Source organism: Manis javanica, chromosome 9, assembly GCF_040802235.1.
Source record: "Manis javanica isolate MJ-LG chromosome 9, MJ_LKY, whole genome shotgun sequence".
Classification (NCBI taxonomy): domain Eukaryota; kingdom Metazoa; phylum Chordata; class Mammalia; order Pholidota; family Manidae; genus Manis; species Manis javanica.
Window position 1 is genome coordinate 62,545,394 of NC_133164.1, and position 12,751 is coordinate 62,558,144.

A 12,751-nucleotide genomic window follows, 5' to 3' on the forward strand; every position below is an offset into this window, starting at 1 on the left:
TCTAGGTTCTATCTCACCCCACCCCCAGCCAGTAGCTGGGTCAATCTACCTAACTCAGCATTTCCCATATTGGGGTCTATGAATGTCTTGCCCATAGACAAAATAGTTTCCTTCATCAAAACAATTTTGAAAACACTAGGTCAGAAAAAAATTAAACCTTTATTATAGGACTTAACAGAGTTTCGAAAAGTTGCCTTGCATTATAAATGTCCAAAAGGAAGATAGACCACCTTGTGTTTCCCAAACTCACTTGCCCAGGGACCACTTATTTTCTTTCAGGACCTAAGTATTATAGAACGTACTTCAATAAAGGACATAAGATATATTTGAAATAAGTTTTACGATCATGAACTCATGCTATAAACAAGCTCAGGCAATTTCTGTGATACAGATGAGTAGTGTCGTACCCATGTCCACATTAAAAAGGAAAAAAAAGGAAAATGCATTACATGATTTGAAAGCCAAAAATGTATAAGAAAATATGTCTTTCAACTATTTTTTGAGAAATCCTAGTCAAGCTATCATTGATATTTTGGGGACACTTCCTCATGAAATGTGTTCATGCATAAAGAATAGCACAAAGTCCCAAAGAATGGATGCTCAACAGAGAGCTAAGAGGAGTGACTTCTGCGACGTGTTGTCAAAGGAAGAGGGGGAAGTTGTGAAGCCTTATTTTCCACCTGTCTGTATTTGACTTTGTTATAGTAAGCACATGTTACTTTTGTAACTTCCTGAAAAATCAATACAGAAATAAACAAATAAACAAAGTGCCTGGTATAGTATTATTTTTAAAAATCAATCTGAAAGATTAAAAATGCAAGAAGAGCCAAGACATTCCTTAAAAAGAATAATGTGTGAGACCTTGTCTTCCTGATTATTATAATGCCCTTAAACCACAGTCATTTTTTAAATGAGATGGTGGCACAGGTATTAGATGAGTGAAATCAAATACAAATTCCACAAATAAAATCAAGGTGATATGAAAATTTCATGTAGGATTAAGGTGGTATGTCAAAGCCGTAAAGAAAGATAAACTCAGTAGATTTTATTAAACCAATAGATTAGCAAAATAGCTAATGCTAATATTAATTTCATGCTTGTATTTTAATGCCTGTATTCCTAACTTACTTTTATACCAAAATAAATTCAGTGTGGATCAAAGATTTTAAAGTTATCTATGAAGCCATGAATATGATAGAGAAAAATATGGAAAACTCTGTTCATAATCCTTGATTGAAGGAAGGCTCATTAAACTTATATAAAAGCCAGAAATGATAAATATCAGAAGATTTTATTTACAATCAAAACATTATACATCTGACAACAGAAAAATTCTCCAAAGCAAAAATCGTTGCAAAGTTAAAATATGAATACATAAGGGAAATGTTTGCAACATATATGAGAGAGGGCTAACATCTGAATGGGTAAAGCCCTCTTGTAAACACTGAGAAAATGTTGATTACCGGTAGATTCCAAAAATTATAAGCCCTGATTTCTTAAACCTAGCCTTAATTAAAACTGAAGTTAAAATCAGAGATCACATGTTTTTTACAGCAAGAATGGTGAGAGAATATTGAGAAAACAAATCTAGAGCAAACCTTTAACATTTTATTATAAAGATAAGGAAAAAACTGCAGGATATTTAAAACTCAGGTACTTACATTTAAAACTCAGATAAAGATAAGGAAGAAACTGCAGGATATTTAAAATCCAGATACTTATGTTCAAAACTCAGATACTTATATTTAAAACTCAGGTAAATTTATATTTAAAACTCAATTGTTTATATTTAAAACTCAGATAAAGACAAAGAATAAACTGTGGTATATTTAAAACACAAAGAAATAAAAGAATATAAATGCCATCCAGATAGGAATGAAGGTTCTTTCTTCTTTATACTTAAACAGTGTCATGTTATTATAAAATTGAACCCTGGAGAGGCTGTTTATAAGAAGCTTTCCTGTGAGGTTCTAGTTTATAAATAATATTTTATTGTTATGTAACTTTTAATCTTGAGATTAATAAGTATATTTATTTGCTTATTATAGGAAACTTTACTCACGTTCCTTTGCTATAAGAAAATTAATTTAGATTAATTCAACAATATTTATCTAACCCACTGATTTTGGCTTTACTGACATTATTTTAAACACAGTTGACCCTTGAGCAACATGGGATTGAACTGCACAGCTACACTTACACAAGGACTTTTTTCAATAAATATATTGAAAAAATTTTTGGAGATTTGTGACAATTTAAAAAACTCACAGATGAACAGGGTAGCCTGGAAATATAGACAAATTTTAGAAAAAGGTATGTCATGAATGCATAAAATATACCCAGATACTAATATATTTTTTCACTTCCTGGTATAAAATATACATCCATCCACCAGAGGCAAGACTACTTCATGCCACTGTAAGCCTCAGGGGGCTTCTCATCACTGCTTGGCTCCAAGATGGTGGGTCCGGGGGGATGGGGCCCCTGGCTCAGTCTGCTCCCTTCCTGCTCAGCTGAGGCAGGGTGGGTGCTGGTACAGGAGGCGAAGAAACTCTCACGTGGATTCTTGAGTCTCATAAGTCAAGAAGCCAAGAGTCAAGAGTCAGGATCAGAATCCATCTCCTTTGCCAAGACCCACTCAATTGCTCCTCAGTTTTGATATGCCAGCTATGGTCCTCCACCATCTGCCATGAAGAACACACTTTGTTTTCCTATAAGAAAAAGAAAAAGAGGGGAATTTGTATCCCCATATTCTTGGAACTATATTTAAGATACTGCCCTTCCAAGGCTGGGCGGCACTTCTTCCACAGACCCTTCTGCCCCAAGGCACATCCTCCCGGCTGACAGGCCCCCAGGCCTCTGCGGGAAGGTGTGTGTCTGCTTAGGTGTGCATGCTGGGCCAGGTCTGGGGAAGGAGGATTCTACCTGCCTTCCCGACAAGTCTGAGATGTGTCATTTGAGGCTTGCCTGTCAGGAACTGAGCTAGAGCTACATTCACTTCTCCCTCCCTGTCTAGAAAACTCTGCTAGGAATCAAATAATTTAACATTTTCTGTGGATCCTGACAAGACACCCTCCTTCTACTTTCTACCCACCACAACCCTAACTCCCCTTCCTCCCTCTGCTACCTCTCCTGGGTCTGCCCCTGAGGGCTAAAGCAGTCTGTGACACTCTTTCTTAAACTCGGTTTCTTCACAGTCCCCCTGTACTTCCAAACTGCATCTTTACTTCCAGGGTCCACCTCATGTCCGTCCACCAACCCCCTACCAGGTCAATTCCCTCCTTGCTTCAAAATTATTGTCCTCCAGGCTGGGGCTTTATAATCAGACTCCCACACTAAGCTCTTTGGAGGCATAGAAATCCTGGATCTGGCACCACTCATGGAAGTACAAATTCTGGTTTATAACTCTATTTTTATAAACTATTTATTTTTATATTAACTCACTTAATTTCTGTATTGATACAACATTCTTCCAGGGTAGTAGAAACTCAGTCCCACTCAATTTGGAATCCACCCTCTTTCCCCAGGGCTGCAATTAAATTCTAAGGAGGCCTCAGACAATGCTCACACGTTTGGTCCACACGGGAAGCCAGAAGTGTCTGGTCTTCATCCCTCTGTGCCTCAACCAGCGCTCTCCACAGCTGCCCCAGCACTGGCTGGGGTGCAGGAACCCTTTGCTCTTCAGGCGCCGCCTTGTGGCTCAGGAATTTCTGTAAAGCTGTGCGCAGTCTCTGAGGGCTGGCAGTCAGGCCACCTCACCCAAGAAGCAGGGCACAAAGTCCTCCCCCCAGCACCCCCAACAGCTCTATTCTCACCTCTCCCCCAGCCCTCTCCTCCACTCCCTGATCCAAGGGAATCTCTCTTCAGCTGAAGGGAAAGCCCAATTTCCTCACAGCCTATTCTGCCAGCTCTACCTATATCCCAGTCTTCTCCATTCTTCCCAGGGCTTAGATTTTAGAAACCAGAGCCACTTCCTTTTTATGTTTTTGACACCTTGTCCTCCCTTGAGGCAATGACTTTAGAGGACTTACTTAATTGGGTGGGGCAGAAGAGGGAAAGGTGAGAAAAATAGCCCGAAAGCCAGGAATTCCACTGCTAGGAATTTATCCTAAGAATGCAGGATCCCAGTTTCAAAAAGACATATGCAGCACTATTTACAATAGTCAAGAAATGGAAGCAACCTAAGTGTCCATCAGTAGATAAATGGATAAAGAATATGTGGTACATATACACAATGGAATATTATTCAAATCCTACCATTTGTGACAACATGGATGGAGCTAGAGGGTATTAAGCTCAATGAAATAAGCCAGGCAGAGAAAAACAAGTACCACTCATCTGTGGAGCATAAGAACAAAGCAAAAACTGAAGGAACAAAACAACAGCAGAATTACAGAACCCAAGAATGGACTAACAGTTGCCAAAGGGAAAGGAACTGGGGAGGGTGAGTAGGAAGGGAGGGAGAAGGGGAATAAGGGACATTATGATTAGCAACATAAGGTAGGTGGGGGGATGTGGAAAAGGCAGTATAGCACAGAGAAGACAAGCAGTGACTCTATAGCATCTTACTACACTAATGGACAGTGACTGTAATGCGGTATATAGTGGGGATTTGATAATGGGGGGAATCTAGTAATCACAATGTTGCCCATGTGACTGTATATTAATGACACCAAAATAAAAAAAAAAGAAAGAAGAAAATATTATGGAAAAAAAAATAGCAGGACAGGAAGAAAGAAAAACACCAGTATTTTAAAATGCCATCACATTTGCATCTGTTATTACCTGATTCAGAACAGTCATGCTCTTAAATCTCAGAAGACATTTGTGATTGACAGATGCCTCCCTTGCAGGCTATTTTCTTAAGTTTTCAGATTATGAGCCTTGCTCTTTGCTATTCTCCATCCTGGAAGTACATCTTGCACCATCACCGACAAGCCTGGACCCAGTTTTTATAGCAACCACCTCTGCCTCCATTATTCCACGTAGGCATTCTTCTGCCTACCGCTCCTGAACCACTTCACATTTCATTAGGTGCTTCCTCTGTAAGGAAAGAAAGAAGTGGGGTAGCTCAAAATGACGGCCTTCATTTGCTGATTTCTTTGTTTTGCACCAGAAAGCATTTCTGCGTCTCAGTTGGAGAATTCAAGCACAGTCCAGAAAAACCCCTCCTGTCTGTTCCAATTCCACTCTGCTTACTGGTACAACACAGTTGAATGAGCTGTTTAAGTGGGGTTGTAACGAAATGAAATGAATTTTGAATTTGCATTATATATTCTTTCAATTATTTATGGGTTGGGGCAACCCATATCGATGACTTTTCCCCTCTACCCTCCTGAATCATAAAGAGAAAGCAGAAAGGAAAGTAACAGCACTTTTTGCAAGGCCTGAAGGTGATTACTGCTTACTGTGTGGAACGAATCTTCATTAAAGGCCCGTCCTGGGCCTCCTACACTGCAGGCTTTCAGACCTTTGAAGATCTCTGGGTCCAGGGCCACCACCCCATGGAGCTAGAGGAGATTGTAAGTGATTTGTAAGGCCCCACCAGGTTCCAGGTATCCTACTCTCCTGAAATCCCCATTCTTAAAGTTGTTTTTTAGGCTGCTTTTAGAAAAAGTCATAATTCATCACTGTTTGAGTGACTCTTTGGGGATTGGAGGCATGGTCCCCTTAAAGGTCACTCACTGTTAGAATGTGTATTTGTAGCCTTCCTGCCATGGAGAATCTTCCCTAATTTTCTCTCATTATCAGTTTAGCTAACCATCACGTAGGAAGGCTCAGAGAATCTGGCCCTGCAAGGGAGAGTTCTTGTGAATAATCTCAGGACTATACTCTCGATGAGAGTAGAGGGGTTGACTCTCCGTTATTTGGTCACCTATTAAAGTTGATGCACAGACTTTCGAGAATATATAAAACAGGCCCTTACTGTAGAAAACAAACAAATTGTCTGCTCTTCAGTTAAACCTAGGAGGCTAAGAACAAAGGGGTCATGGTATTTACCCCCCATTCCCATGGCTGAAGCCAGTTCCCAAACCCATTTTCCAAAGCCATGCCTCTCCTGATTTCATTCATTCTCATATCACTTGCTTCCACTGAAGTTTATGCACCCTTTTGTGATTCTCTTAGTTTGGCTTTTGGGTGTTTGTGCGTGTGTGTGTGTGCGTGTGTGTGTGTGTGTGTTTAAATAAAGAAATATATTGAAAAACTGGGGTGCCATATCATTAAAAAACAAATATAAATTTATAAAGAACTGATATGGTAACTAGAAGTAGATTACAGAATAAAAGCCCAGGGAATATTGTTTTAAAAAAAAATACCACTGAGTCACTTTTAAACTGACTTTTTCAGCCATTCGTGAGTTGGTCAGCATCCCATCTAGCAGGTGGAAAGGAGTTCTGGGGAGCTGTACACAATGGAAGGCTTTTATAGGCAGAAGGCGGTTGGTTGTGGCAAGATCACCTTTCTTTAGGGGATGGTGTGGGCTGGGGGTGGGGAGGGTTCCATAGGGCAGATTACCTCACTAGTACTTACCAGTAATTCCTGATTAACTAGTTTAAACTTCCATTCCTGGGAGAAGCCAAAACTGTAATTAAGATGAGTATTAAGTCTGGGTTTGGTGACATGAGACTTAGCATCAGAAACTCCATTTTGGGCCTGTTGTCTTGCTTCTAACAAATGAACATAAACAAAACTAAAGGGCAGCATTTGTAGATCCTTTAATTGCATGGTAATTGGGAGTTAAAGCAGAATCTATTTAGAATCCACAAAGCCTATTAGGAGTCCAGAGGACCAATAGCAAGTCAACTGAAATTAAGAAAAGAAATCAGACTTTAATTGTAAACAGAAGACTAATCATTAGCTGCTCCCTTTCCCAGGAGAAAGTCATGGATAGTTGCCTGACATTTTACATTTTACTTTAAGTAAAAAAAATTACACAAGTGGCCAACTCATTACCAGGTTTTTCTGTGTCAGTGACTATCAGAAATGCAGCTAAAATCCAAGATTTAAAAAATATCTTCCTACTTACTGTACCCTAACATACTCTCCAAATTCTCCTGTATCCATTTCAGGTTGACAATTGCCAACAAAGAACCTCCCTTTGCATATGCACTTGACAGCTCGCCTGTGGCTTCAAACCCAGTCACACCTGCCATGCAGACCAATTACACGTGCACTGAAAATAGAGTTAGCCCAAAGACTTTTAGAACTGTGCTTCACAGCTAATAGCAAAGAATTCTGTTCCATAGCTGCTACATTCATATGATAGAGGTAAACAAGGTCAGCAGAAGCCATAGTTACATACATACTGACACAGGATCAGATGATCCTGAAATTGGTGACACCTTTTAATAACCATGCTTGTTATATAACAATCAAATATGATTTCTTGGTACTGAAATTCAACTGCCACGATGCCTTTAACTGCATGAGGGCTCCCCTAGCCCAGTGCATTCAACCAACCTGTTGCTGAGTGAGAAAAGTAATTATGACAGACACGGTTGAAATGGCCAATTATGCTGAAAATTGCCAACTGCTAATTAATAGATACCCCAATCTCTTAACCTTATTTGATTTTACTTTAAGACCCTACAACCCCTTTGTCAGATCCATATACAAACCTGCTCCATGTAGATTCTAGAAACATTTCTATGGTGTTAAAAAAAAGAGAAAAGAAAGGAAACATATACTTGTTAATTTTAGTTTACTAAATATTAAATTACTCATTAAGTAAGGTTTTCAACCCTTTTACTTGGACATAGAGTTCATATCCCAAGAGCTTCATGTTACACAGCTTAAAAATGACAGCATTAAGCCTTTCATCCATTTAATGAGCACACAGTTGGCATAAGGTGTGGTGATGGGCGTTGGAAAGACTACAAAATGTAGAAAGTGGCACAGGACTAATTCAATAAAACAGATGTCACAGGAGCACAAGGGAGGAGAGATGACTTCCAGGGAAAGGATCAGGAAAGACTTCACACAGGTGACAGGACAAGAACTAGGCAGAGAAGAGCGAGAATCGTTTTTGAGAGCAAGCAGACACTCCATTCATTTAATTCATGTGTGCTTGTTGAGCCCTAATTGTTCTGGAAATGCCCTGGGTGACAATGTAGAGGCAGGTGCCCTCAAGAACACTGACGTAGGGGACTGGCTAGTTACATGCAGTAAGTTTAGGGCTGTGAGGAGAGACCCAGCTCTCAAAACTGGATGGATGACTCATGAAAGGCCTTGAGGGTGGCCAGAGGAGTCTGGGCTTCCATTTTGGGCAACAGGAAGCCCTGAGATGTTTACAACCAGGAGACGAACATCTGCTGCTGATGTAGCTTGAGAGATACTGGAGTCAAAGAGAAACAAGGCAGAAGCCTCCTGGGATTGCCTCTGGGCACCAAGGCACATCAGAACTAGTGTTACCGATTTGGATGTTGTTCGAAGCCACATTTGCAAGAGATTATCTAGAGAGGAAGATCAGATCACAGAGACTAGAGTAACAAGAGAGTAAGATCAAGAGACCACACTGAACAATACAAAACTGAAGCAGTAAGACAGCAGTCAGAAACAGGAGGCCAGAAGGAAAGGGGGTCTCGGGCACCCAGAAGGCAGTTGCATGAAATGGAGTGGACAATGCAGCTTACGTCTCAGAGGCCTCACAGGATGGAAACTGAAATGAGCAGTTAGGAGCACTTGGTGAACCAAATGTGAGCAGTTCAGTGGTTTTGTGGGGGCAGAAGCCAGAATATTGTGAATTTTGAAAAGTGAGTTCAAGACAGCAAGAGACAGAAGCCAGACACAATACTCTTCCAAGAAATAGAGTGTCTTGCCAATGGGTTTCAGCCCTAAGCAAGTTCGTTATGGATTCAACGTGACCAAAGAAATTGACAGCAAAACATTCTTGGGGTGGAAGGGTTATACCCAACTTTATTTCCAGGTGGCAGGTCAGTCACTAAAATCCCATTCACTCGAAGCGAGTCTGCATGCAGCAAGCCCATCTCTACCTCTGGGCTCCTCTGCCTGCACAGCCATCCTCTGGCCCTCTCTGCACAGCCGTCCCGCACAGTAACCCTCTGGGCCTCTATCCTCAGCGGTGCCACCACTCTAGCCTCTGCTCTCCTCTCCTGCAGCCTTGCAGCTGTGCCAGCATGTCACGCCCAGAGCACTGGGCGGAGCCCTTTATGTAGAGTCAACAGCCATGTGTTGCCCACAGGTGTACAGTGAGCTAGTCAACCACAGCCAGGTGAGAATCCTGGCCACAGGAGCTCTCATTTTATCCACATAGGGCTATAATGGGCTCTAGCAAGGGAGCGCAGTATCTTGGCCAAGGAAAGAATCACTCAAGATACAGGATATCTGGGAGCATTTACACATTTTAGGGAAGGAGCCTGAGAAAAGGAAAAATTAAAGATACAGAGAAAAAATAAAAGAATCAACTGAAATGGTAAGAATGTAAGAATGTATTACATTCTTACTAGGAAGTACTCTCTAAGAAGTCGTAAGGAGAGGACAGGTCTGTGGCTTTCCAGGACCAGTACAGCCCACAGCCAGAGTCAGGCCAGATGAAGCAAACAAAAACAGGGAATTCCAATCAGGGTCAGGAATATAAGAAACGAAACACAGCATGTCCAGCATGAGAAACCTCACTGACAGTGGCCTGAAGAACAATTCAAAAGGATGTCTCTAGGCACACCGATTGCCTCTCCTGCCAAGGCCCCATGGATATTCCTGACAATGAGCTGAAATGGACATTAGCCTGTGTTTTCAAAGACTGGCCCTTGTACATTCCCCTTGAAAAAGGGCAGGAGGAGTTTCCTGGCTGTGGGGTGGCAGATTCGGCCAGGTCTGTGGAACTCATAGGAAGAATGAGGAAGGGGGCGTGTACACCAAAAAAGCGATAAAAGGTAGGCTGCCTGGGTTTGGCTACACTTGGCCTACAGTGGTGTATTTCATGATGGCATTTAAATTAAGCAGAGGAGAATTAGAAAGAGCAAGTAAAATTTAGCACATTACGCAAATGACTTCTAGGAAATTCAACAAGTACCCAGAAATATTTCACTGAGAGAGATGCAGATCTCTCTATCAAAGGAAGTATCTGTTGAATATCTAGGGTGAATGCTTTGAGGAGAACACTGGCCCCTAGGAAACCTCCAGTTGCTGCCACTCTCCGAAGGGGCATCTCCCCGCAGACCACTGAGCAAGGTTATGTTGTCAAAGACTCAGGCTGAGGAGGGGCCTACAGAGAGAGCTACAGGCACTCTCAATTATCACAGGGCCTCTTGGCTTTGCCTATTAGAAGGTTAATCCTAATTCCTGTAAACGAGCCAGATTGGAAAATAGGTGTTTAGGAACAGAAGCGGCCCCAATGCCACGGCTCACAAAGCAGCCGGGCAAGTAGAATGTTCAGCCCACCGTTCAATGATAATAGGTTTACCAAGCAAAATAAACGCTAAAGTGGGGATAGGGGAGAGCATTTTACCCTATTTGACCTCTTAGGAAAGTCACCTAGGGTGTCCTGGGGGAAGCAGAGCAGACAGGAGGGAAATGCAGACTGCCCTCCTCTGAGTTGATGATCCCTTATTACAGAATTGAAATAGAAAAAACAAAGTTTCCAGTCATTTTTACAATTATTTTATTTGTTTCTGTTTTATGTATTGCAATGAGTCAGTGTTCGTCAAGTTCTCCAGCCCAGTCTCCACTATTTGGACACAGGGCTGTGCAGCGGAGCCCACAAACACTGTAGGGTAGCATCAGCTCCCCCAGATCTCTCCCATCTCCCAGAAGCCATCCTCTGTCCCCACAGACCAGAGATACACACAGACACACTGAGAATCCTGCCAGCTATTCTCAGCAAGATGCTTGGTGGGAAGGATGTGGCTGGAATAAGTCATAACACAGAAGGTTAAGGGGTTCCACATGACATTGTATTGTTTACTTCACCCCCCCCCCAAATTCTACTTATAAAAAATGTTTGCATCAATCTGCCTATGGAAAGAGAATTATATGGATTATTAATTCTGTTTATGCCTTTTTGCATAAAAAATCACTGGGTTTTCAGGCCACTGGTTCTGCGCAAGCATACACACATCACATTTTAGCAGGCTGCATGCATTCCTTTGCACATGCTAATGTCTCTTTGTTAATGGGAATTCTTAGAGTGGGTGTATATACATACACTATATAGTTTCATAGCAATTTTTGCCTTCGTGATTTCATCATTCTCTAAAATAATATTTTCCCTACTTGCAAATGAACGCATGTTTATTATAGAAAATTTAGAAAGGAAAGGAAAGCACAAAGAAAAAAATAAAAAATCATTCATAAGCCTCTGCCAAGGGATAAACACTCATCATTTTGGTGCATAAACTTTTAAGCTGGTATTCAAGGCATTAATATACATTCTTTCCTCCATAATAGTATTACACTATAGACTATTTTATAAATAGCTTTTTTAACTTAATATGTCACATATGTTTTTATTCTCCCAAGCATAATTTTTAAAGGATACATAATATACCACACAATACATATACCTAAAGTTATTCAACCATCCCCTATTGTTGGATATTTAAGTTGTTGCCAATATTTTGTTATCATTAGCCAAATTATGTTGAACATCCTTTTATCCTTGCTTAAATCCAGAAATATTTCCTGAGGGTAAAATCTTATAAATTGAGTTGCTTAGTCATTGAGATTAGGCAATTATTAAGGCTTTCTATAGATTGTACAATTGCTTTTCAGAAAGATTTTACCAATTTACATTCCTACTAGCAGTATACCAAAGGGCATTGTTCCCCATTTTCCAACATTCGGTTTCCTGTTATTTTGACATTCTGTCTTTTTGGAATAGAAGTTGTACTGACCATTGTCTCTAAACCAACCAATGAACGGCACGATATGAGCTAAACATGTTCCCAGGATGTCTTTCATGAACCTGTCAGGGAAAACTGATCAACCTATTAAATGTGACCACTGAACACTGTCCCAATATGGCACCCATATCCTCACTTTCTATGGCTAATCTGTTCTTTCTCATTCACACAAAACATTTCTGATCAGATATCTAAATGCTCTTAAGTAAAAATAAAAGCAATTTCAAACAGTTGAGGATAGAGATTCCAAATATGGTTCCATAACATGTAATGAGGTTTTGAATTGTAGAGCTCTCAGTTGAGGAGAGAGTCACAATGACTGTGATACTAAACAGGAAGATCTAAAGAGTAAACAACCCAGATCCCTGGACGGACCTGTGAGGAATGAAAGCTGGGGAGCAGCTAGCAGGAGTGAATGGAACAATATGAGAGTAAATAGACTGTACCGATTGCAAGTGATAAGGCTGATGAAATCCAGTGTAGCGCTAATATATCCCACCCATATAGCTATATAAATAGGATTGTGGAAGAGAGCTTATGGAAATGTGTGCCCTGAAAAGAAGAAAAAAGAAAGAAAAAGAAAAAAGAAAATAAAATAAGGCTATGCCAGCCCATGGCGTGGTCTTGCTTTATATAATGAACAATCTCCCCAAAGAATCCCCCTAAAACTGGGTATGAGCCTAGAAGGGTGATATAAAATGAGACTGACTGAAAAAAATTTTTTGAACTGCTAATGCTAATACATATGAAGTTAGGGTCAACATCCTATTTCTCATCTAAAACAGTTTGGAACTCAATAATTAGGGTGAAAGGTAACTTCTTGAAACATGTGACAGCGAAAGCCATTATTTCTGTGTGGGGCTGCCACCTGGCCTCCACGTCCAGCAAAG